This window comes from Ornithodoros turicata, chromosome 1 (assembly GCF_037126465.1).
Source record: "Ornithodoros turicata isolate Travis chromosome 1, ASM3712646v1, whole genome shotgun sequence".
Lineage (NCBI taxonomy): Eukaryota > Metazoa > Arthropoda > Arachnida > Ixodida > Argasidae > Ornithodoros > Ornithodoros turicata.
Window position 1 is genome coordinate 155,549,790 of NC_088201.1, and position 27,143 is coordinate 155,576,932.

Here is a 27,143-nt window from a genome sequence, read left to right on the forward strand (position 1 = left end):
AAGTAGAGGTAGCGGTAGCGCTCGAAGATTGCGCTACCGCAAATTTGTAACGCAAATACTTCTTACGCTATCTATTTAAAAAAGTAGATCTTTACTCCGATCTCTACTCCGCTACCTAAAAAAGTAACGGATACGGTAGCGGCGCTACTAGTAACGGGGGGGGGGATATGTTTAATGATAAGAAAGAAGAGGAACGAGGGAAAGGTCAGCCAGACAGGGCTTGCTTGCTATTTCCAAAAAAAAAAGGAAAAGAAACAGAGAGAGAGAGTACCCAGGCGGGGGGGGGGAGGAATATGTTTAATGCAAAGTAAGAAAAAAGAGAAGGGAAAGGTTAGCCACGGTGTTGGCTTGCTATTCCCTAATGCTTTCAAGCAAACAAAAGAAGACACAAACAGCTGGGATACAGAAAATTATGAAAAAAAATACAGAAGAAACAGCTCCTTCACTAATCGTTGCGCATAGGACGCATCAGAGAATGCCCAGGAGTTTAGATTCCCGAAGAAATCGTGTCAGCGCAGACGTGGCTTCAGCGTGCTGGGTAGGGCCAAGCGGGCACAGTCCGGTTCAGAGGGCGACCAGTAGGTCGGTCACAGCTAGTAACGGGGCTAGGTACAACACTGGTCAGGTGACAAACGCACTTGTTCAGTTCCTGCGGATATGTGGCCTCCTCGGTGAACTATGATCAATTTCGTGTTTCTTTACCTTTTTGTTTGTCTTTCTTTTTCTTTTTTTCCCTTTCCTTCCTGGAAATAGCAAGCCGCCGTAGCGCAGGCTAACCTTCCACTCCTATCATTTTATATACTAAACACATTCGCCCCCCCCCCCCCTCGTGTATATGGATGTATACACATCTACCTGATGTAATGTACGCGTTGACAATTTTGCAAATGTAATTAACCTAAAATATCTCAATATTTCTCATATGTAATGGTAGTGCTGCTTATTGCTTTTGCTCAGGGTTTCGGCCTTTGTCAAACAGCCTTGCTGCTTTTTGTCGTGCCCCTCCCCCCTCCCTTTCGTCGTATTGAGGGAAATAAAATGAATTGAAAACATGAATTTATTTTTATTCCGTGTTAGCGCCACGTAGCAAAAGTGACTATGCGCGGTGTACAGATGGAGAATCTCTGTGGCTACAGGCCTTGTGAAGTCGGCCCAGGATTCCCACTCTGAGGAACATGCCACTACAGTGACAGGAGCACAGCCCGGTGGTGGTGCTGGTGGTGGTTGTGGAACTGCTTGGCGTAGTCGGCGACGCTCAGGCGGGCAACGCCACGACTATCGCAAGGAGGGGGAGGGGATGGATCGCCCGTCGTGGGTCGACTTCACAGGGAACTGTGCCGGCATTTATGTTATACTGCCCCTCCGGACTCAGAAAACAGAGTTTATTTATTTAGTCCATGAAAAGAATGTGCTTCAAGGATTCTATACGCGAAATTTCAATCCTGTTTACGAACGCTGAGCATTTCTGTCAATTTTCGAAGATCTGCTGAGCCTCCACAAGTTTCGATGACGCAACGGGCGCGAGACGTAATCATAAGCCCACAAATTACAACGATGTCATGTTCTGGAGAGGACACTCGAGTCCTGTCAACGATGCCGGCGTCCGGGGATGGACACGTGGTGGAGAACTCACGTGAGGCTGATCGAAAGAGGGGAAAATGGGAGAGATGTCTTCTCCCTTCTTTGTGCTTTCTCCAAGCTCGTAGCGGTGGGATGGTATGTCACGTGCATCTCGAAGTCTCAAACACAGCTGAAAACTTTACTTCACAGGCCACAAACATATGCACACAGAGGGAACGAAAAATACACAGTTGAGGACATAATAATTAATGTTATTTTGTCCTCAACTGTGTATTTTTCCTTAGTTCTGTTGTGTATATAATTGTGGTCTGCGAAGTAAAGTGTTCAGCTGTGTTTGAGCCTCCGTCTTGTGTCAGCCCCTTCGTGTTCCCTGGTGTCGGGCTTTCACATCATGCATAAAATAATTGTTGTTGTTTTTAAGCATTCCGCGGTTTGTGACTCGAGTTAACACGTCGAGTCGCGCGTCATACTTGTCAGGTTCATGACTTTCACAAGTGGTTGATTGATTCATTTGTAAAATAAAAAAATCGCGGTGTACCGAGCCACTCGGAACTGGCTACTCCAGGACACGTTTTTCAGAAAAGAAGTAAGAAAAAGTAAACGAGCCTTTTCACAGCCATCGTATTTCTGTATGTTTTTTTTTTATCTGCATCAATAACTTGCTGGGCATGTGCAGAGATATATCTCTGTCATCGTTCCTGGAATGTAGGAAATGAAGAACCGAATGAAGGACAACTTACCCGACGTATGTTTTTCGATTAAAGCCGAAAAAAAGGAACCCTAGTTCTGGTTCTCATGCTGTGTACTCCATGTTCCGTCTTTTGTCCCCCTTTGTCCTAGTCCAAAGAGCACATTACCCAGAAACACTCTCACCCATCAACAAATATACCTCTCAATTAATCACGGGCCACGGCCGTACCCCGCAGTACTTACATAAAATCGTACTTACCAATACAACTGAATGCTTCCGAAATAATGGGGAGGGCAACTTCGACCATTACATATCACATTGTTTAAACCTACACTGGGTGACCTAGAACTTTTACGTTCGAAACATTCACAATCCAAACAATAATGCAGGAGACGACTTTAGTGGCATCAGACGAAAACAATGCATCTATCTCTGTCGACGCATAAGGCAGCTCTCAGTCGGGTGACAGATTACCGTGCAGTGCCGTGCAGCTGTCATTTCCCAAGCGATTCTCCGCAAGATAGGTACCGCTGAAGATTACACGAGGAAGTTCGGCCTTGGCAGCGCATCTCATTTATCGCGCCGCGTTTTCAGAGGACGAGGTGGCCGAGTGGTTAAGGCGTTGGACTGCTAATCCAATGGGCTCTGCCCGCGTGGGTTCGAATCCCATCCTCGTCGCAACATTTTTATAAACCCAACAATTTCGTCCTTATAGAGTTTAGTCGGACTTCCATCCACAACTTGTGTCGCTTTGAAAGCGTGTTGTTCTGTGCTATTGGAGGAACGAGTGAGCACGGATGGGATGTATTTAACTACATTGTAATTAAAATACTATTTGAAATATAAATGCGTGTATTGACATTTTGTGTTTAAATACCGACTTGAAAAATGTATTTATAATTATATGTAAATACTAATTTTTGGGTATTTATTCTAGTGAATACTTTATAAATACTCCTAAATACAGTATACACGGTGTTTGTTCTAACGTGTCCAGAAATTATATTTAAAACGAGCGATAAAAGAGAAGCAAGTGGTACGTTTCTGGTACTTGAATAAGAAACGGGTATTGCTTCACTAGTAGCACATGTTTCTTAGTCAAGTAGCTGAAAAGTAGCGCTTGTTACTCTTTCATCACTCGCTTTAAATAAAATTTCTGGACGCGTTAGAGCAAACACCCTGTATACTGACTGGAATCTTAAAGTTCCCTTGCATTTGACCTTTCGGGAAGAAGGTTGTGTTTGGGGCGCGGTTATGACGCGTTTGCGCTAGCATGCGCATGCGACAAACCATTTCAGAGGCACGTTTCTCATTGTTGTTGCGGACAATATACGGTCGCGACTATACCTGCTTGTACGAAGTATCCTCGACAAATTTAATACAAGCATTTGTTCATCGGCACCTGTGGAGAGGATGTTCTCCTTTGCGAACCCGATTGTACGGCCGAACAGAAGATGCCTAAAAGCTGCAGTCTTCGAGAAACTTCTAATATTAAAATCGCCACGATAATCTAACAAATAAATGATATTGTTTGTTGCTGATTTGTTGTTATGATCATCGTCATTTCTGTAATTCCGTGATGACATTTTCCTCACAGTATTTATCGTAGGAGTTACGATATTTAAATACTGTATTTATATTTTCTATATAAACAGACACTAATGTTGAAAAGTATTTATGAAGAGTATTTGAGTATGCCTTTCAACAAGGTATTTTATACTTATATTTATATACTCAAAAAATGTATTTATGCTAATCCCTGCGGGTGAGACTTCGCAGTGATAGGGCACGTATTAGGCATGTGGACGAGGAGGAAACGCGAGGAATACACTAAAAATAATAATATCGTATTTAATAAATAGAAATCGTATTTAAAAAACCTGCAACTCTGACCATTATGGGGCAACGCTATTTGCCTCAGTGGAGGTTTGCCCTTGCTTGTTTTGGGTTGTTGCTTGTTGCTTGTTGTTTCCCCATTCATTATCATTAACTTATTTGTTGTTGTTGTTGCTTGTTAGCGCTTTTATCAAATTTAATTCGCGTGAAATTGAATTTTCCCAATTGATCTCCGAAATTTGTCAAGTCAACCTACCGTTTCTTTCTTTTTTTTTTTTTTTTTACTGAACCGGAAAGCCCACACGTCGGATTTACCCCACTGCACTGTAAAAGCTAGCTAGCTAGAGTGGGATAAATGGGACGGATCCGGAAATTTTTGAATCCGAATCCAAGGAAGGTTCTGCGAATCCACGAATCTTATGAACGTCGAATGTTTCGAATCCTTTCTTTAAAAAGACTTTTAAAAAGCCAGGAGAAAAAAAAATTCTAGTTAAAAATGTTTTGAAGCAGAATATGATACCTTTGCTCCATGAAAAATAACAAATCAAATAGTAGTTCAATTTCAGGGGAAAATATACCGATATAGTTCTTCTTAAACTTAACTTATTTAACTTGTCGTCCAGCGACTACAACAAATACACAAATTCTCGAGTCTGAATGATTTTCAGAAACGTAAGCAACAATCGCAAGCGAAACCATGTTACTTTTAAACTTTATGTAACAGTTCTTGCCTGAACTCTCTCAGTCAAGAGCAACGTAAAAAAAAAAAAGGAGAAAAAAAAAAACGTCGGCCAATGAGCCTTTCGGCGGACTCCGGAGGCACCAATTTGAAAGAGGGAGAGAGACAAAAAAAAAAAAAAGAAAAGAAACAAGCAAACGTGGTTCGAAAGATTCGATTCGCCGTTTTGGGCATTAGGGTTCGGGTTCCCGAATCTCGAATCCTTGCTTAGGTTTCGAGGATTAGAGGATTCGCGGATTCGGTTGGCACATCCCTGTAAAATACACTCGCTACTGCTTTTGTAATATCCGAATATGGGAAATACGTCGTTTCGACCGGGGACGAAAATTGTCAGCGAAGCTCTGTTCACCGTCAAATTAATGCAGGATGTGACGGAAGAAAGTGACGGTCACCCGACTGTGTTTCTTTTGCAGATCATGCAGCGGAGTTTCGATGGTTTCACTTCCTTCTGAAAATGTTATTACCAGAAAAATAAATCGAGCGCTTCCCTTCGAAGAATTCAGGAGCCGAGACGAGGGTTCATTTTGGGGAACCAGCTCCCGTGGCGTATACAGGGTGTCCCAGAAAACGCGTCAGTAACGGTAATGGTAACGGAAACAGAAACGGTATATTACCGAAATTGGAGATGGTAACGATAACGGAAACGGAATCGCATACCACGGTCCTCCAATACCGGCAACAGAAACGGAAACGAATTTATTGTCCGGTATTGAATTCGGGTAATGGCTCTTCCTGTTGTGCGATGACATTTGAGTGACTTTTCATTCTTCTTTTTTTTTTTGTGGTTCCGTTCCCTGTAATGCTCTCAATACTACACTAGAGCATGGAAAGAAAGCGCAAAATCGATCCTGAGGGTGCATCCCTCACTTACCTCGTCCGAGTCCTCATAACTCCATGACATCAACACATGACTATACTCCACCATAGCGCGAGGATGCGAACCTACGATTTTTAGTTACTTGTTTTGTACTTTTTTTTCTTTTCACTGTGGCCATGTCAGTATTATTTACTACTGGGAGCTTCCGCTGATGAATGCGACACTGGATGAAAGTTACGCCCACCCAGACAGAACACCATCTCCTACGGACGTCCGAAATAGATCCCAATGTCCATATCCGAAAACTGACCTCCGTGGCACTCTCCTCGGATATTTATGGAGGGATATCCATAACCGTATATCCGCAGGAGGTCCTGTTGCGGCTGTTTCACGGATTGTCCGAATCAGCTCCGTGATGGGATGCTGTACGGATCATGTATTTGAAGAGAGGTAGAAACGCGGGACGATGTAGCACTGCAGAAATTCGACTTTCCATGAACCAACTCACTTTCTCAAACTACATGAGCAAGAAAGAGAGACATTAGCTCTACGCCGACTTAATACGCCGAACAATTTCTCATTTCACCGTTGTTTGTGCACGCAATCGAATTAAACTTAGACATCTCACCCTTCATTTCGACTCACAGGCGAACAAGGCTCTCAATGTGTAGAAGCTCGCGAGAACATCAACGTACAGTGTCTGTTCCCTGTTTAGATGTGAATGCAACCTCATTTCCAAAGCTTTTCGGCTGAGTGGCCCAATCTCTTGTTGCTGTTTCTTCTTCTTCTTTTCTTCTTGCTTTTTGAAACGTTGCGTTGATTTTCCCTCATCGGAAGCGAAGCGCAGCAACAGAAAGTAATACGACCGGAAACGGTGGCAGATGTAAAATGGCGGGAACACGCTTTATATATTTTACTGCAAACTGTATACTGACTTCTGAAAAATAAAAAAAGTAACACTCGCTCCAGATACACGCAACATCCCAGAGAGCTCCTGCTTACGTCCGTATCTCTTGATTATGTCCGAAAAGTGGACGTTCGTAGGAAGTTCGAAGCCCGGCCAAGTGGATCTCCGTACTATATCCGCTGGAGGAATTTCATTATTCTGCAAATATCCGTATCTCCGTGAAAGTATATCCGATGGACATCCGTAGGACAGAATGAGTCGCTGGACTGCAAGTGATGGAAGACTGAAGACGTATTCTTACATTTTTTTCTTTAAATCTTGCAAGATGTGCGCATCCCAACGACGTAAAATTTCTTGTGTAGTGTGTACGCGTGACACCGAAGCAGCACTTGGGTAAAACAGGGTGCTAATAGAGCCGGACGGCTGTCCTCCCGCAACTCTGTAACAACCGTTCCGTTACCGTAATTTGCCTTTATCGCAGAGTTCACCTCAGACATCCGCCACATCTCCGGCCCCCTCAACCCCGTCGCCGACACCCTCAGCCGCGTTGACATAGATCTCTCCGCCCTTGCGTCCGCGCCGCCTGCACTTGACCAGCTAGCCGAGCTTCAAGCCCAAGACGAAGAACTGAAGTCGCTGCGCTCGGCGGCGTCGACAAGCTTGATTCTTGAGGACGTCACCTTCCCCGAAGCTCGTACCCCAATCGGCTGCGACGTTTCCCGTGGCACTCCTCGACCATTCCTACCCCCTGCAGTACGCCGCTCGGTGTTTGATCACCTCCATTCTGTGGCGCAGCCCGGTATCCGGACCACGCAACAGCTAATTTCTTCCCGTTACGTCTGGCCTGGTATGCGCTGCGACGTCAAGCGCTGGGTTCGCTCCTGTCAGGCTTGCCAGAAGTCCAAAGTCACCCGGCACACGACTTCGAACCCCGGTCGACTCCCTGAACCGGACATCCGTTTCGCGCACATACATCTTGACCTCGTCGGCCCTCTGCCTCCATCAAACGGATTCCGCTATGTCCTCACGATGATCGACAGGTTCTCTCGATGGCCGGAGGCCACGTCTATTGTTGTCATCTCCACTACTACGGTAGCAGCTGCCTTCGTGCAGACATGGGTCGCCCGATTCGGCGCGCCCGCTACCATTACAACGGATCGAGGCAGGCAGTTCAAGTCCCGTCTTTTTGCCGAGCTCTCCGCCCTGCTGGGCGGACACAAGACCCGTACCACGGCATACCACCCCCAAGCTAACGGAATGGTAGAGCGCCTCCACCGAAGCCTTAAGACTTCCCTCAAAGCCACTACCACATGCCCTTGGACAGAAGCTCTGCCTCTCATACTGCTGTCGCTACGAACAACCATCAAGCAGGACCTCCAATGTACCCCTGCTGAACTTGTCTACGGGACCACGCTCCGTATTCCCGGCGCCTTCTTCCCACCTGCTGCCCCGACTACTCCAGTCGACATAACTTCCTATGTCGAGCGACTATGGTCCTGCCTCGCCGACCTCCAGCCCCCCCCCCCCCCCGATCTAGCGCCCGCCCGTCTTAACAGCACTCTCTCCTGCAGACGGCTACCCACGTCTTTGTCAGACACGACGGGGTGCGCAAGCCCCTCCAGGCCCCGTACGACGGACCCTTTCTGGTCGTGTCCCGTGGCCCCAAGCACTTCACAGTCCAAATAGCCCACTGCACGGAAACGGTCTCGCTCGACCGACTCAAACCGGCTTTCCTGGACGACGAAGTCGACGCGCCCCGGCTTCTACCACAGACTGTTGATTCCCCAATCCTCCCCAGTACTTCCCCCCGCCACACCCCTCAACGACGTGTCCGCTGGGTCTCTCCGCTCCTTCATCTCATCAACCGCTACGCTGAGGGGGGAGCTATGTAGCCGCCCCAGCGGTGCTATCATCATCCTGGTTCGACATCTCGCGCCCGCGTAGCCGCGGAAAATAAATCTGTTGGGCTCTCGCCGTCAAACCAGACGGTTCTCTTTGTCTCTCCTTAAGTTCCAACAACGGAAACAGTAACGGAAACGTAACGGAAACGAAATTGAAACGCCGGTATCAGAAAGGGATAACTGAAACGAAAATATAGCAGTAACGGAAATGGAAACGGTGACCAAAATACATCCGTTATCCTTCCCTGCGCGTCATTGAACTTAAAAAAAAAAACGTTGCCAGCGGAATTCCAAATCGCTCAGCTGACGGCCTCGCCAGGCTAGTTGAAATCCTCTACCACCTATACCATGAACTCAGGTGTTTCAAGCGACTAGAGTCACTAAATAAGCTACGCTTCAGAGTATCGACACTAAGTTCCAAGATCGAGCATGCGCCATCTTGTTTCCGCGCACCGCACGCGTACGCGCACGCGTACGCGTACTGCGCACGTTGGCGCACAATGCCATCTATCGTACGCGGATGAAATGTTCCCTTCGTTTGCAAGCACCAGTTGACGGCCTTGAGCTCACCTTAACATCTACGGGATGTTGACGATACACGGATTATCCCACAACAATCATACACGCTTCTCTACACCACAGGGAGCATTATGTTAGCCGCCTTTGATCCTCAAATGGGGATAATACTGGTGTGGTGCCGAAACAAGATGGCGCTCCTACTCTCCCTTGGACCGCAGTGTCGATACTCTGAAGCGAAGCTCATTTAGTGACTCTACAAGCGACTACTGCAGCAGATTGCAAGTCCGAAGACCGCGCATTTTGGACCTATACAGCCTGCTTTCATAACCGACCCCAGTGACGTCAGTCCGCACACTGTTACTTGCCTGAATTCAGCCGGGCCAGGAGCGCGCAGCCGGCTGCAAAATTCGCTTAAATTTATTTTCTGATGTTCCCGACTGTTTCAGAACGCAATATTTCTGTTACATGTATTTCAGGCACCCACTATCCCGATCGCACCTTGGGTTCATTTGCGTTTTTTTTTTTTTTTGTCCGGGCACTTTCTTTAACCTAGCCTAAATCACGTTTGTCCTGTAATATCGGTAAACTAAAATTGTTAGCGTCGGTAACCCGGTTCAAAACCTTATACCCGAACCTGAACTGAAAACGATACGTTTGAACCCGAGCTCAAACCGAACCCCTCAAAATAACGGTTCCTATCACTGCGAGGGACAACAACAGCATTACTGTGATGATGATGATTGACTTGTGCTGTAAAGTAATTCCAATATGTTTACTAGAAAGGAACGCAACCTGCGACAATAACGTTTGTGAATGCAGCATTAGTTTTGAATTGCCAATTATTCATAAAAAAAATTCGCGCACCCTTAAAATTTGGGGCTTGTTCAATTCGCCAAATTCTCGGAAGTGAACATGAAGTGTTTTGCAGCAACATGTGCTCTGAGGGTGTCAGTGTAACCCGACATCGCCCCAATCTTACGCTTCATCATCTGGAGAAACATGAGGGCAAACCTCGAACAGTAAAAGTAGTAGTTTATACGAATAGACGTGTTCAGAAAATCCAAGAGTGCTTAGCGTAGCTTTGAACTGTGGGAGTTTACTAATACGAAATAAACGGACGGCCTCCAAACTGTTCCGGTTTCTTCCCTACCGGTCCATTGTCCACGACGTGTCAAGGTCAGCGAATGCGAAATGTGAAGGATTATTCGTTCCCCTGCTCAACAAGCACCCAGGATGCAATGCATACGCAAAGAGCACTGGGATTTTCTGAACTCGTCTATTGCGTGACGGTCATTTCCAAGTGTGTTGAACCGCGGACGTGGTAGCGCACAACAAGTTCATGTGTGCGACGATATGGCTAAATTTGCGCATTTGCTGTCTACCAGATTGTATGTAAAAATGCCACTCCGGACTCCGAAAAAACAGCGTTTATAGTCCATAAAAAGAAGGCGCCTCAAGCACTCTATACGCGAAATTAAAATCCGGTTTACGAACGCTGTGCATTTCTGTCAAGTTTTGAATGAAGATCTGCTGAGCGCCCACAAGTTTCGATGACGCGAGGAGCGGGTGACGTAATTATAAGCCACCAAATTGCAATGATGTCATGTTCTGGAAAGGGCACTCGTCTCCTAGCAACGACGCCGGCGTCCGGGAGGATCACTTGGTGGAGAAGTCACGTGACTCTGATCGAAAGCGGGGAAAATGGGAGAGATGGCTTCTCCCTCGTTTTTTCTCCAAGGACGGAGCGATCGGTTGGATATGTCACGTGAGCTCCGCTAACGGAGGGCAAAGAGTGAGCCCCCACCTCCCACCCCACACACACGCACTCACACAGAAGACGCGAAGGGCAACAACGTTGCCAGATGAGAGCCGGGCGCTCCGTCGGAGCATAACATGACGTCACAGTTCTCACAAATAAAAATTTATTTACTCTAGCTTTCGCATTACGTAGAGCAAAAATATTTTGCAGGAATGAAAAGCGACACGAGGAGATTTCAGCAATATCACTTTGGTAAAATTCTGACGACACGGGATTTAGTCCTAAGGGGCACTTTAAGAGGTGGCTTTGCCGATTTTAAGTATTGCACGTGTTGGAGCTAACAGTGTAGTAGCGACTCAAGCAAATGACGAAAAAAAGAAAAAGAGGAAAACGCTCAGCAACACCACAAACGTGACATACAAAGCAATTTTAATTGAATAAAAAATGTTTTGAATTTTTTTGTTTTGAATAAAAACGTATTATTCAGCCTGCTCAACTCCACCGGCAACGAATTCCATATCTTGTCATAGCGGTAGATACGTAGAAAACGTTTCGTTCGCATTGAATTGCGTTTCGTTTGTTGTCGATGTTTAAAGACTAGTCAGAAAAAGAAACAACACCCAACGCCCCCCCCCCCCCAATGAACCGCAGTAAAATAAAAATGTATCCACAAAAGTACGACGAGGATGGGATTCGAACCCACGCGGGCAGAGCCCATTGGATTAGCAGTCCAACGCCTTAACCACTCGGCCACCTCGTCTGGCGTTCTGCCAATCGTTTCAAAAACATCATGCGCTGACAGTTCTCTAGAGTTACGTGTGATTCAGGGCTCTTTCTATATGTACTGACATGAACCTGTTTCCTTTTCTTTTCCTTTATTTCCCATTTTTCCTTTTTTTTTTTTGGAATCGCAAGCCGACCTCCGTCCTGCTAACCTTCCTTTTTTCTTAGTAAACATATCCCCCCTCCCCCCCTGTTTCATGCACAGTACATAGTCTACGGTATCAGAGAAATTGCGGATTTTTCCAGCACCCCACTAATGACCCCAAAAGATCATGCGACAAGCCCTCCGAAAAAATCCTTACAAGGCCCAAAATGCCGGAAAAGAAAAAGGTATGGGTTTTCAGATACCCCTTCGCGACACCGCCCTTCCCCACTAAGCGAAAATCTTTGTAAAATCATTGAGAGAATTGAAGTTGTAACGCCATAACACCTCTCACATTTTGGTGGCTTACTTAACAGTGTCAAGGATCTGCCTCCACAGGAAGGATAATATAGAGAGATAATTTAGAAGAAGGCCAGTGTCCTGGAGGCGCGGGGGCGGGAAAATGCTGGCCATGATGCCTTCCCTAAAAATTTTTTTTTTTTTGTCAGTGCTATAGTTTTTTATAAAGGTGTGGAACACTGAAAACAAAAGTACGTTTCGTTACCACTGATTTGCAATTGGAACTTCAGTTTAGAAAATATCAACTCGTAGTGGCCTTCCATGCCGAGACGGAAAGGTGAGGCCGGTTCGAATCCCCGCACCGGCTGTGCTGTTTGAGGTTTTCCCCAGGTTCTCCGTTCCGACTTAGTTCTGTCCCCTGATTTACTTAAAGCGGGGAAGGGGGAGGGGGTACGCCGTTTTTGTGGCATCATGAAGCTCATAATTGCCACAAAAATGGCTTACGGCTCCCGTTTTCATCCAATCTGGGGAAATAACGATGTGAGTCGGGATGACGGTTGGGTACACACTCTAAGGAAAAAGGGTATGACAAGGTAATAAGTTCTATAGTTGCCGCCTAGGTCAACATAGCGTCCGATAAAGGGTGTGAAAGGGTGGTAAAAGCAATTATCATATATCCAAATTGCTATAAAAAAAAAAGGCGTACGGCCCCCTCGCTCACCGAATCAGAAGCGATAACCCTATCATTCGTGGCAATGGCTGGCGGACATTGTGCTATGCGGTGAAGTTCCGTTTTCAACTTTCTGTGTTCAGTTCTGTTCAACATATGCGACAACTATTACCTCCTAAAGGTTGTAAGAGCTCCACCCTCTTGTCTAAGAGTGTAGGCTACACAGTAAATCATTTTACACCTTCGTTCTTATAAAAACACCCTTTTCTATTCCGCAAGGGGTGCAAAAAGAGCATTACTAAAGGTGTAATATCGACATACACCCCTTTTTATCCAATGTCGATCATTAAGGGTGTAAAGTGGGGTGTTGAAACAGGTGTTTACCGTCGAATACACCTTTTTTCCACCCCATTTGAATTGAAAATATGGCGTTAAAAATGGTGTTTTATTATGTTTTATGTTATTTCGTGAGAGAAAAATTATGCTACTTTCAAAGCTCCGATCAGCAAGTAATCACATTATAGACGATAACCTGCGTTCAAAACACAGTATTTGACTGGGATGGATGTTAGGAATTCAGCCTATAGCTTTGACTCGTTGCAAGCGAGGGTGTTAATTGCAAAAACGCATTCCCGTCACCGTTACAAACGTTTCCCGCCTCACCACATGTAACGGACGTGACCTATAAAATTGCATTTCAGTGTATGATCCATCCGACACGCCGATATAGGCTACCGAGGGTGCTCGAGGTCTCTTCAAGCATCGGCACTCACGTTGGTCCCACAGTGTTACCAAGCTAACGAGGCGTGCCTGCGACGCATTGCGCTCCGGTTTAGGTTCTACGATAGAACCACGGCCGGAAGTCTGCCGTGTTCACGGTGCTGCTTGCTATATAGAAGCAAGAAAGTCGAACTGTATGTCTCGACCGCTGGTCTCGGCATGCTGCCGCGGAAGCTTCTATTACACTATCTGCGAGGGAATATTTTCTAGCAAGTAATTCCATCATAAAAGATGTTTTCAATAGAATACTCCCCTTTTAAGGATGGTTTTTGTTTTTAAACGCCTATTATAACAGTGTTTTATTAGGAACGCACTTAACTAAAGGGTGTATTAGAAAACACCCATCCTTTGGGTGTAAAGGCAACACCAAAAAGGTGTGTGCCATGGGACAAGCCATTTACACCAAAAAAGTTTTAAAAAATAAAACGACGATAAAACCGGCGACACGACGCGTTCTCGAACACGAACGTGTCGTGTCGTCTTTTTTTTCCCGTGACTCTGGTTTTATCGTCGTTTTACAGTGTACCATGCAGCTCGCCTGCACTCTTGCACTTCTACCATTGAAGTTTTAAAAAATTTACTGTGTATATATGGCCTAGGAAAAAGGGGGGGAAAAGCTAGACAGCACAGCCGGAACTGTGACCCAGCTGGTCGCGGTGAAGCGCAAAAGGACGAATTCATTGGTTGTTATAACAATAACATTGTCGACTGGGAATGAAATTGAATTCGCGTTTTCAGATGATTCCCAAAATCGGTGGGGATGCTGATTGCGATGTGGTTGTACACCACGTTTCTCCGTTAAGCGCTCGGTCCCGAAGACTGAGAGGCTTATGAACTCGCAGGCCTACACTCGGCGGTTACTGACGGACAAATCAACACTCTAGCCAACCTACGATTCCCTCGACAATACTTAGTTCGACCCAGGGCGATCAGCACTCGTTAGAGCACGATGGTGTAATCGTCAAAGGAGTGACTCAGGGTACAACGATAACAATCCGACACAACGTTTTACTACAATCTTACAAAGTTAAAAAGAAACAACCGGTGAATGCTCCAACACAGAGATTAATTATAACTAAATAATACAAGGTGCAATGCTCATTACGAAAACATTATCTACGTGGAAACGGCCTTAACACAGTTTCAACACGGTGACAGAGAATTTCAAAGTCTTAGCTGTTTTGCACAGAAGGTCCGAATGTCCGTTGTCAGAATGGTGCTGTGATGAGTCGGGTCGCGTGGCGGGGGTCCTTTTCGGTCTGTGGTCTCTGCGGTTTCTGGCACGACGCACCCAAACAAAGGAACTCGCCGACGTCTCCCCTCGAGGACTGACGCTGCCGCACACGCTTGTTTCCAAACCACGACTGACGTTTCTTGGTCTCACTCCTGGTCTGGTTCCCTGTTTGTTTGGCTTGTTATCTTCTTTTTCTCACGTCCCGGGAAGGAGGAATTCCAGACTTCCAGACGCACACACACACTCGGTGGTGTCACTTGACACCCGCGACCACACGGCCAGGGGTTCGCTGCTCTTCCCAATGTTCGGTCCCCAGACATAAACACTAACTGCTTTTCGCAGGAAAAAGGCCATTTTGACGTCTAGACAAAGTACATGATGTAAAAGACAAATGCAGCTCTCGGCTACCGTACTTTTGGCTATATAGTCCATGTTCGAAAAAGTTCTCGAAATGCGCAGGAATCACGGATTTGTGACATTGGTGTAATTCATTGGTGGATAAGGGAGGGGAAGAGCGTCCTTTTGCGCTTCACCGCGACCAGTACCGACAAAAATATGTACACGGAAACCAATTAATTGCTGCAACAAATGACCCGCTTCGGTGGCAGATTTTTCTCTAAAAGGTGTCCACTGAAGGTCCCAACAGTGGTAGTACACACTTTAATGCCGACAGCGCCTTGCTTTAGGAGCTATTTTTTTACGAAACTCATTTGAATTTTTATTTAGATAATGGCGCCTCCTACTCATTCACACGGTGCGCAGCTTGTAGGTGGTATCGGACAGATACTTGTAAAAAAGAAAGTTCGTCGATTGGTGCTCCGGTTCTCGAATTATTTAGCTCGGGGATTTAACTGAGACACCCGTTATACAGGGAGCTTCACAGAATGTAGCCTGCCAGTACGGTCAGCGAGAGCGGCACGATATAAAGCCAAGTGTTTTTTTTTTTTTTTTTCGCAGGAAGCAGTTAGTTCCTGTAGACGCCGTAACCTACCAGGTACTTGCATAATGTAAAAACCCCGAGACTATAGGGAACACGAAGGGACAGACACCTTCGTGTTCCCTAGTCTCGGGGTTTTTACATTATGCATCATCTTCACCAGCTCGCTTGCTTCCTAGCCATTTTTTCATTGTCTACCAGGTTCCTCAGAACCGGTAGGCCAGAGCTCTCCCGTATCCAGGCCCTTCGTCTATTACTGTTCGCGCCTCGTTCAACGCTGTTTCCGATCGTCCTATATCCATCGAAGATCCCTGGTAGCACAAGATGTATCGTTTCCTGCTCGCTTGACGAATAACATTGGACGCTTTCACAACAAAACACTTTACTGCGGATTCATTACGGAACTCTCACATGAGAACCTCTCTCGCACACGCTGTGGATGTTGTCTTTCCCTTTGTGTTTTTTTTTTGCCTTGTTTGACGTGCACACCGCGGTGTAATACGTAAGCCCTGAGGTCGCACCGGGACCACCGCTTGGCGTTGACCGGCTCCCACCCCGGGGTGTACGTTCATTTGACTCATTAGGAGTTCAGGCGAAGAAAACCGAAGCGAATTGCTTTTTACGTAATCCAATTTAGCGTCATGGTTTAGCGTATGTGCTGGGAGTGTATCGGCCCGCCCAGTCGGGGGTACGCGTTCATCTTCCTCTGTGTGACCGCCCTCTTGAGTGATAAGGATCGACGATGAATGTTAGGCTGCGGTCACGGCTTCCGTACCTGTGATGGCCACACCAGGTGCTGAACGATCTCGCACGTCCGGCAGGGTGGCCTCAGCGCGTTCCTTTACGGCATACGAGGGAGAACGTGAAATATTAACTTTTGCGGTGGGGCAAAGACGTGCGTACAGTGCAAGCTAGAAGGCAAGGTATGTCAGCGTATATGGAAAAGTGTTCGTAATATTCTTCGTAACTATCACAGCACGTGCAATTATTATAGATAATGATTATTATGTATTATATTATTACACGCACGTCTATTTTCGGTGTACGCTATAAACAGAGGTTGATCTCAGGGTGGGAGTACCGATGTTTCGGACGTGTACGAAGTTTCAATTGACCTTAGGTAGTGTAGCACGATGTTGTCTATAAAGGGTGCTACAAAGGAAGACGAAGTGTCCACAACTGTGTCCACGCATGGAATGAAGCGGCTACCATTGGCTGGGCAATCGTGAGCGGCGATTTGGACCCAGGAAACACATTCCCCCAGGGCGTCAGTCGTGACGTTGCCCACATCTGTGAGGCCGTCAACGGCGAGCCCTTTCACCATCACCACCACCACCGACTGTAGCTTCACCACCACTACCATCACCACAGAAACATCGAGGAGCATGGAACATTGGCCTGAACGGGGGTTCTGGAACGAGACCGCAGGACTGGAAGGGTCAACGCTGACCTGGTGGTTTTGCCGGGACTGAGGACTTAATAAACCTACGCTGTTGTTTGGCAACAGGAGTCCGCCCACTGCTTCAATAATCGTCTCATTTTTTTGTTACTTTTTCTTTTACTGTGGCCAGGGGCAAGACCCCCCCCCCCCCTCAGGAAAATTCTAGATCCGCCTCTGGCGTTAAAGGCACCGTGTCAGCAGAGGCGCAGTCTAGGAAGATTTATCTATACTCGATAGTCTGAGTCTCTTACGTCCCAATTGAACCTGTGTATGCAATAAGGGGATACGTCGACTTATTCCCTTCTTAATATTCTTGCTGCAATGAGATCTAGCTACGAGTATGTACACGCCAAAGAGAATTCAGGACGGTGTTGCAATTTCTTCACACGGTACAAGAAAGTAGTGCATTTGCGTCAATGGACGAGGAAACAGTTATATGAGGCCCCTTTTCTACGCACTCATAAAGCTCGTGGAGCCCATAATGCGTGTTGCAATGCGGATATGAACCATGCACGACTTCCACTGAAGAGACGTCTTCGTTTTAGCTGGCATGATAGAAGTGAAGATATACTGGTGTTGTAATCGGGAAAATGTGTGCATTCACGCGAATACAAGCGGGAGAAGACTGGGGAGGTGGTGTGTTCGAATCCTACCACCGTCTGTGTTGTTTGTTTGTTTGTTTGATAAGGGGTAAGGGAAGGTTAGCCATCACAGGAGAGGCTTGTCTGAGGTTTTCCCTGGGTTGTCCGAAGACCTTCCGAACGAATGTTGGCGCAGCTCCCCCTGAACTCTGCCCGGGACGCATACTAACGCCCCTGTCCCCCACTCCTTCCTGCTGTCCTCTCTCCATCTCTCCACATCTGTACGCCGCTTATAGCCACAGTTGCTTCGCGGCACTAACGCGAAATTAAAAAAAAAATTACGCCCATCTATCATATCACGACCGTCATCTGGTGATGTTTTCAAGAGTGACGCATTCAGACGCACAATAAACTCGACCGCGGTTGCTCCAAAAACACATGTGATTTGATCACACACATTCTAGCATCTCAGTTGTTGAGGTTGAGCCATCAAGTTATGACTCGTGAAAATTGTTTTTTCAACACCAGGACCTTGAGCGCGCGTTGCCATATTGAAAAAGGGGATAAGTCACATTCCTGGATTTTATCGTTTCTTTTCTGCCAATTCGCATGCCGCGAAACAATATTGACAACACATGCATGTCCAGTACATGCGAATACGTATGCGATACAGGGAGTTTCAGTCAAATCCCCGGTCTAAATAATTCGCGAACGGGTGCACCGATAGAAGAAGTTTCTTTGATACAAGTACCTGTCCGATACCACCTACAAACTGCACACCGTGTGAATGAGGGGAAGGCGTTCATTATGGAAATAAAAATTCAAATGAGTTTCGCGAAAGAACGTAACTTCTAAAGCAGGGCGCCGTCGGCACTAAAATGGGTACTACCCCTTTTGGGACCCTCAGTGGAACACTTTTAGAGAAACATCTGCCACCGAAGCGGGTCATCTGTTGCACTAATTAATTGGTTTCGGTTTACATATTTATGTCGAGGCTGGCCTCGGCAAAGCGCAAAAGGACGTAATTCATGGGTGTAAGGACGAAATTCATTGGTGGATAAGAGAGTGGAAGAGCGTCCTTTTGCGCTTCACCGCGTCGCAAGAAAGCCACTTCCTTCATCACTTTACATGACACGTACTGCACTCTTAAAAATGAACTTCACCTCATAGCACGCTCCTAGCCAACCATTATCTCGAATGATGTCGTTATCTACCCTGATTTGTTGAAAACACGGGGCGTACGCCTTTTCTGTGACAATTATGAACAGCATAAGTGTCACAGAAATGGCGTACGCCCCCCGTTTTCAACAAATCAGGGCAGATAACGATATCATTCGAGATAATGGTTGGCTAGGAGCGTGCTATGAGGTGAAGTTCATTTTTAAGAGTGTGGACAGACTTTGCGCTGTGGATACTTCGTCTGCTCACCCATCTTTTTATGTTCGGAAACCTATTTAATAAACAATATGAAGAGCGGGGCAATATGAACGATCAACTAACAGTGAAATGACAGCGAGAATGTGTGCAGCTTCATTTATATGCTTTTATAATAGCGAAACCCCAAGACGAGGGACAAGGACGAACATACCTACACACATATACGCGTATATACTTGACCCTCGTCTCGGGGTTTCGCAATCATGGATCATGAATCGGTTATCACCAGCTCGCTTTGCTACCAAACCATCCTTTCAGCGTTTATTTATACAGGGTGTTTCAGTTAAATCCCCGGGCTAAATAATTCGCGAACCGGTGCACCAATCCACGAACTTTCTTTTTTACAAGTATCTGTCTGATACCGCCTACAACCTGCGCACCGTGTGAATGAGTGGGAGGCGCTCATTATTTAAAGAAAAATTCCAATGAGTTTCGTGAAAAAGCGTAACTTCTAAAGCAGGTCGCCGTTGGCATTAAAATGGGTACTACCCCTTTTGGGACCTTCAGTGGACACCTTTTAGAGAAAAATCTGCCACCGAAGCGGGTCATTTGTTGCAGTAATTAATTGGTTTCGGTTTACGTATTTTTGTCGCGGCTGGTCGCGGCGAAGCGCAAAAGGGCGTATTTCATTGGTGTAATTCATTAATGTAAGGACGTAATTTATTGATGGATAAGGGAGTGAAAGAGCGTCCTTTTGCGCTGCGCCGCGACCAGCCGCGACAAAAATACGTAAACCGAAACCAATTAATTACTGCAACAAATGACCCGCTTCGGTGGCAGATTTTTCTCTAAAAGGTGTCCATTGAAGGTCTCAAAAGGGGTAGTACCCATTTTAATGCCGACAGCGCCCTGCTTCAGAAGTTACGCTTTTTTACGAAACTCATTTGCATTTTTATTTTAATAATGAGCGCCTCCCACTCATTCACACGGTTTGCAGCTTGTAGGTGGTATCGGACAGATACTTGTAAAAAAGAAAGTTCGTGGATTGGTGCACCCGTTCGCGAATTGTTTAGCCCGGGGATTTAACTGAAACACCCGGTATACGCGTATATACTTGACCCTCGTCTCGGGGTTTCGCAATCATGGATCATGAATCGGTTATCACCAGCTCGCTTTGCTACCAAACCATCCTTTCAGTGTTTATTTATATACACTCTAAAAACAGAACTTCACCGCATACGACTTAGTGCGGCAACCATCGCCACGAATGATAGGGTTATCGCTTCTGCTTCGAGGAGCGAGGGGGTTGTACGCCTTTTTGTGGCAATTTGGATAGTATATGGTAATTGCCACAAAAGGCGTACGCCTCCCCCTCTCCTCGAATCAAAAGCGATAACCCTATCGTTCGCGACCACGATTGGCGCACTACGTGCTATGCGGTGAAGTCCTGTTTTTAGAGTGTAGTTAGTACATATCTGACCAAGAAAACAAAGTCCTTCAGGACTTAACAGGCGGCGTACACGTACACAGGCATGCGAATGCCTGCAGCAACTCCGTAAGAAGCTAACCACTCGGTACATTTCCCAGAGCAGCCTGATGTAGGGCCACACCGCGAGCTACCGGCTCGAGAGGTTGCAGTTCTCACACCTCATTTAGCGTGGCTAATCGAATTTTTCCGCCACGACCCCGACATCCGAAGATAAGCATCGACTCCGCCCCCTCCCATACAACCACCGACCGCGTCGTGCAGTTCTTTGTTGAACGGCCCACGCGTTCAACGCCTACCGCCTCTTTCATCTGCAGCGTCCGGCGCAACAGATGGTCTTTCTGCACTGCCCAACAGGCCTGACACGGAGGTGAAGAATACATATTGCGGGACTCCGACTGTTATGGTACCCGTGGGGTCCGTTCCACGTGGAACGTTGTGGATGTGCTAGTGTTCCAGCATTTTAGATGCCTTGGTATCATGCATGCTCGTTGGTTTATTTGCATGGCGGAAAAGACAGTGATATCCGTTATTTGTCTTGCAATAACATTTCGGGGCTGAGACAAGGAGGCGATGCGGGTGCGAAACCCGACACCGCGTTTCCTTCAGGCGTTCTGACGTAATCGTTGGGACAGTTTGGTCATGAAGTCGGTCGCGGGCAACATGCTGCCATAGCGGGACACTCTTAAAAATGAACTTCACCGCATAGCATGCTCCTACGCCGACCATCATCTCAAATGATATCGTTATCTGCCCTGATTTGTTGAAAACGGGAGGCGCGCGCCTTTTCTGTGAGAATTATGACCAGCATGAGCGTCACAAAAAAGGCCTACGCCTCTCGTTTCCATCAAATCAGGGCAAATAACGATATCATTTGAGATGATGGTTGGCTAAGAGCATGCTATGCGGTGAAGTTCATTTTTAAGAGTGCAGGAAAAACATCTGCAATCGGTTCTTAACGAAGAACTTCCCCGCATACCACGCTCCTAGCCAATCACCATCTCGAATTATACCGTTATCTGCCTTGCTTTGTTCAAAACGGGAGGCACACGCCTTTTTTGTGACACTTATGCTGTTCATAATGGTAACAAAAAAGGCGTACGCCTCCCGTTTTCAACAAATCAGGGCAGATAACGATATCATTCGAGATTATGGTTGGCTAGGAGCATACTATGCAGTGAAGTTCATTTTCAAGAGTGTGCCATCACCCCATTCTCTCCAAAGATTTGTCGAAAAGTGAGGCGTATTCCTTTTGTGACACTTATGCAGTTGTGTTAACCCTCCCTAAGAGGCGACCGCCATGTGTTTTTCACAAATTAGCAGTGATAACAGTATCATTCCGTGCAAATCCTCTGCCTTCAGCCTGTGTGTGTGTGACAATTACCTTAGATATACAAAGCGCTCCGAAAAGGCGCACGCCCCAATTTTCAAGAAATCAGGGGGCTTAATCACTTGCACGCGTTAGGAGCCAACGAAAGGCGGGGCACTCGTCGAGGAGGGCACGTGATAAAACACGTGCACGGCGCTCTTCGCGCGATACGTGAAGGGCGTGGGATACGTCACGTGTAATGTGTCACGTGCCCATATTTCAATTTCCCGCCGCTCGTTAGCTCATAACGACCGTAACGACGATGAAGCGATTAAGCCCCCAGGACAGAGAGAGGTATCACTCTAGCTGGCTGTTGCTATACCTTTAATGTGTCGATTTGTTATCATACGACACGCTAGAAACATAACTTCGCCGTATCATACGCTCTGCCCAGTTAACAGGTATTCAATTTGTCACAAAATGGCGTGCGCCACCAATTTTCCAGCGCATGCGAAAAGAGTGCGAGGACAGTCGGAATGATACTGCATCACTCATAAAAATGAACTTCACCGCATAGCATGCTCCTAGCCAACCATCAACTCGAGTGATATCGCCATGTGCACTGATTTGTTCAAAACGGTAGGCGTACGCCTTTTTTGTGACACCTATGCTGTTCATAATTGTCACAAAAAAGGCGTACGCCCCCTGTTTCCAACAAATCAGGGCAGATATAACGATATCATTCGAGATGATGGTTGGCTAGGAGCCTGCTATGCGGTGAAGTTAATTTTTAAGAGTGTGCATGGTTCGCGTACGTATATTCTGAAAACCTTCGCCGCACGCTGACGAGGACAAATGCCGTTCAGAATGATGTCGGTGTCTTTCTTGATTCGCTGAAAATAGGATGTGTGCCGCCTTTTTGTGGCACTTTGGACGAGTACTAACTGCCATTAAAAGGCGTACGCATTGTCATTAACTTGTCATTATCATTGTCGCAACTGTCATTAAAAGGCTCTCCCCTCAAAATCGGGAACAATAAATGTATCGTTCGCAGGAACGGCTGGCGCGAAGCGTATTATGCCATGGAGAACTGTCTTAATTTATAGAGTGTGGACTGTATGCGCAGTTGTTGTTTTGCGATACACAGAACAATTAACTTGTGGAGTGAGAGCTTGAAAGCTAAATCGCGATTATAGGAATGGCGGATTCCTGAATCCAAGGTAAAAAAAAATTACATAATGGCGCATACCGTGACGACCGGCTTTAACACATGTTGTATCGTAAAGTTTGTGTCGCATTCTTTCATTTCTGAATTTTAGTTTTTATTACCCAACGCACGACATTGCTCCGAGAACAAGGGACGCGAAGATATATCGAAGCGGCCAGATGAGGAAAAATTGAGGATCCGGAATGATGGAAGAGCCTCCTGCGCCCAACGTTTTTCCTGGTACAGAAAATAAGGAAAAAAAAGTGATGGTAATAATCAAGATACACGAGAATTAAAACGAGTTTACTTTAAATTAAACAAAAATATAGAAGTAGCACGGAAAAAGGGAAAGAGGGTCACAGTAACATACAAGCATAGTATACCTTCTGCCGTTCGCCCACTAAATAAGGCGAGTATCTTTTAGAAACGCTAAAACAAAAATGTTGCCCGGATGAAGAACTTCCTCTTTAAGTCGGAAAAAAAAAGAGGGCGCGCGCAACAGTTGTCCAACATCAATTCCCGGCCGTGCTATTTCGTCACCGTGCCGGTCGGTTCTTCTTTCGTGCAAGCTGCGAGATAAACACGTTGTTTTCGGCCCTGTTGGCGGGCTGTAATTTTCTTGTTGATTGCGGCGAAGGTCAACACTTCAGTCACCATTATACTGTCATAACCTCGTGACCTCGGAACACACCATAATTCAGTGATTTACGGATTGTGTAAAGCTTAATCATTGGTACGCAATGTGGGAAATTTAAATTTGTCGTTTTTTTATTCGATAAAAACCGATAATTTGTCGGTTTTTATTCACATGTCGGCACAGTTCCCTTAGAAGTCGGCCCAGGACGCACATTCCCTCAGGGCGTCAGTCGTGACGTTGCCCATGTCTGTGCTGCCGACAACGGCGAGCCTTGTCACCACCACCACCATCCGTTTTTATTCACTGGACACACGAGCTGACGTTCGGACGTAATCGTTTGGACAGTAAAGGACATTGTCAGCGAGACATATGTCCATCCGGAACCCGATTTTACAGAGACCGGCAACCACCGTGTGATTATGGAAACGAAGTCGCCGGTGCCAGACTTCATCCGCGCTAGGGGTACTTTCGTTACCCAGGCATGCGTAGAACGTGCTTTAGGTGTGGGCAGTCCGGACATTTCAAAACGTCCTGAGTCCTAACTCTGGAGAAAAAGAGGGGGTATGAAGGTTTATTAAAGAAAAGAAAAAAAAAGGAAAGGTCAGCCTGACAGCGGTCGGCTTGCTGAAGATAGGCGAAAACAAGGAAAAGGAAAACAAGGAGAAAAGAGAGATAAACCACACATGATCACACGATCCCAAGAGAGTTACGCTAGAGTCACTGAAAAGCTTCCCTCAGAGTATTGAATTCCTTTTTCCCGGCACTATGTCCGCAGCCGCATGGCAACACTGAGAGCGCCGCTCTCCCATTAAACGAAACTGCAACTCAGCGGCATTTTGTTGACACGCCAGTGGAAGCACACAATCTTACAAATGAACTTCACCGCATAGCACGATCCTACAGGCAGTTATCTTCACTAGTGACATTGTTCTCGACCCTGAATTGTAGAGAACAGCAGGTGTACGCCTTTTTCGTACCAATTATGTACTGTATAAGCGGTACCAAAAAGGCGTACGCCTCCCGTTTTCAAAAAATCATGGGAGAGACCGATGTTATCAGGGATGATGGTTGGCTAGGGGCGTGCTATGCGGTGAAGTTTATTTATAAGAATGCAGTTTCTTTCCACCAAGGCAAAACGACCCTGTGCTGCGGCAAACCTATTTCACATCGCGAATTACAGCGCGTTGACCGTAACAGCACGTGCGATTTTCTTTAGACGGCCTTGATCCATTGTCGACCTGGTCGTATAAAGAAGAACGGACGAACGTCTACTGACGGGGTCCGTCGTTATAACATAGCAGATTAACTTAACGAAGCCAATATGACGTCCCCACACGAAGCCCCCTGGCGTAGAATTTGCAGTTGTACATCAATTGCAGTATTCTGAAGCTATTCAGTAACTCTACAGTCTTCAAAAAAAGGGTGGAGCAGCTACACCTTTTAGGAGGGAATAGTCGCATATGTTGTGCCTAAAAGGTTGCAAAGTTCTACCTGCTTTCTCATTCTCAAAACAGAACTTCACCGCATAGCACGTTGTCCCCCAATCGTCGCGACGAATGATAGCGTTATCGCTTCTGATTCGGTGAGCGAGAGGGGCGTACGCCCCTTTTGCAGCAATTTGGATATATGATAATTTATTTTAGCGCCCTTTCACACCCTCTATCAGACGCTACACTCCTTGAAAAATGGGGGGAGCATTTACACATTTCAGGAGGTAATAGTCGTCGTATATGCTGTACCTAAAAGGTTGCAATGGTCTACCTGCTATATACATACGAATGATGTGGTTACCGCTTCTGATTCGGTGAGCGAGGGGGGCGCACGCCTTTTTGTACCAATTTGGATATATATGATAATTGCTTTAACCACCCTTTTACACCCTTTATCAGACGGTATGTTCAGCTAGGTGGTAACTATACAAGTTACCACCTTTTCACACCCCTTTTTTTGGAGTGTAGTTTATCCTAAGCTAGCACCCTCTTCATCAAACTGTCATTTACTCCTCCCTTCCAGCGGAAACTCCGAACGCAGCTTCCCCTTACCCGTCCCTAAAGGGGAAGAAGCGGCGGCATTGGAACCCATTCAACTCCATAATGTCCCTCGAGAGCGACGCGAGTGTGGGGGCGTGGTGATTATACGCCTTCTCTGCCTTCCCTGCAGCGGCGTAGAGGTCCATTTGACAGGGTCCCCGGTGTGATGGGTGGGGCAGGGAAAATGTTCCTGAACGAAACGACGCCCTCTAACAATGGACTATTTGCGTGAGATGTGGCGCCTCTCTCGAATGTCGTCTGCTACTGGCTGAAAACAAAATGCACGTGAGGAGGCGCCACGGTTTCGCCTTTCGTTCCAGCGTACTGTGCGTGTTCACTTTTTGAGCATCCATCTATAGGTTTCGAGCCCTATTTCTGCTGCTTCTCGCTGCACGAAGTTTGAGTTACCTGAGCTTGTTACTTAAAGAAAGACCTCGCAGCCAAATTGATTTCAAGCTTGCGTTATTCCCACAAACATTTACACGAACTGAATACAGTTGTGAAAAATCTCACTTGAAAACGAAGGAGGAATTATAAAGACGACTTTTGAAATTTGAAGAAGTCTGGCTCCCATCGAGCGCCGATGGATGTAGTTCTTCTTTCTTTTTCTGGTCGGCCAACGTTACCGTGCATTACACTCTTAACTCGGTACCCTTTAGTAAAGGTTAAAAAATCGCAATATTTTACCCTCTATTTCAGAAGCTACCAGGTACCCTCTGAGCAGTACCTTTTATAAAAGTTACAAGGAAACCCACTAATTAGAGGTTACGGCCTTCAATCCAGCACCTGCCCGGTAAAGGTTACGCCAACGTGCGGCTTTTTATACAGGATGCTCATTTTTATTCGCAACAGGGTAGCGCTCATTTGGCAGGTGGGTTATGTGAATTTTTGCTAATTAATCGATCCGTAGTTACAAACACATGCGTCAGGAAATGTCGGAAATAATTTGCGAAAATTAACATAACCCACCTGTCAAATGAGCGCTGGTGTGATGCGAATAAAAACAAACACCGTGTGCGTGGGATATGGACAGACATTTACAGAACACACCAAGGTACCAAAATGAACCAGCAGAAAAGGAGATCTTGAACATATGTATATTACAAAAACAGAAGTTTGTCGAGAGGTGACACATTGTGCACAAGTGCGATTCTGATGTGAGGAGAAACCATGGTCGCTTTACCATGTATGTGGAAAAAAGAACTATCTTCTAAGTGAGAAGCAATGCATAAAAGTGCGAGGAAGCCAGCGAGTCAAAACAACTGACCTATGTTTGCTAAGCTGAACAGACCCAACGAAATGGAGAATTGCAGCAGAAAAAAATTTATTCCACATTCGTGTTGCAGAGGCGAGCGCAAATGGCAATACAGTATTACATAAAACGCACACAACCTTGAGGAATATGAGTGTACAGTAACGCAGGAGACACTATATTACTGCGTTATCAGTGTTGGAGGAGCTCTGGGACGAGTACTGCATTCCGCTGGTGACGGTATGTGAACCTGCATGTGGGATCCTGGGAACAAAAGTTTGAGCAAT

At 46.2% G+C, this 27,143-nt stretch overlaps 2 non-coding genes across 2 annotated transcripts; one reads left to right on the top strand and one right to left on the bottom strand.

Moving 5' to 3' along the window:
* Positions 1 to 2,868: 2,868 nt before the first annotated feature.
* Trnas-gcu (transfer RNA serine (anticodon GCU)) lies at positions 2,869 to 2,950 on the top strand. Its single transcript has one exon. It is a non-coding gene; the product is annotated as a tRNA-Ser (tRNA).
* An 8,478-nt stretch (positions 2,951 to 11,428) lies between these two features.
* Positions 11,429 to 11,510, bottom strand: Trnas-gcu (transfer RNA serine (anticodon GCU)). The gene has a single exon. It is a non-coding gene; the product is annotated as a tRNA-Ser (tRNA).
* Between the last annotated feature and the right edge of the window lie 15,633 nt (positions 11,511 to 27,143).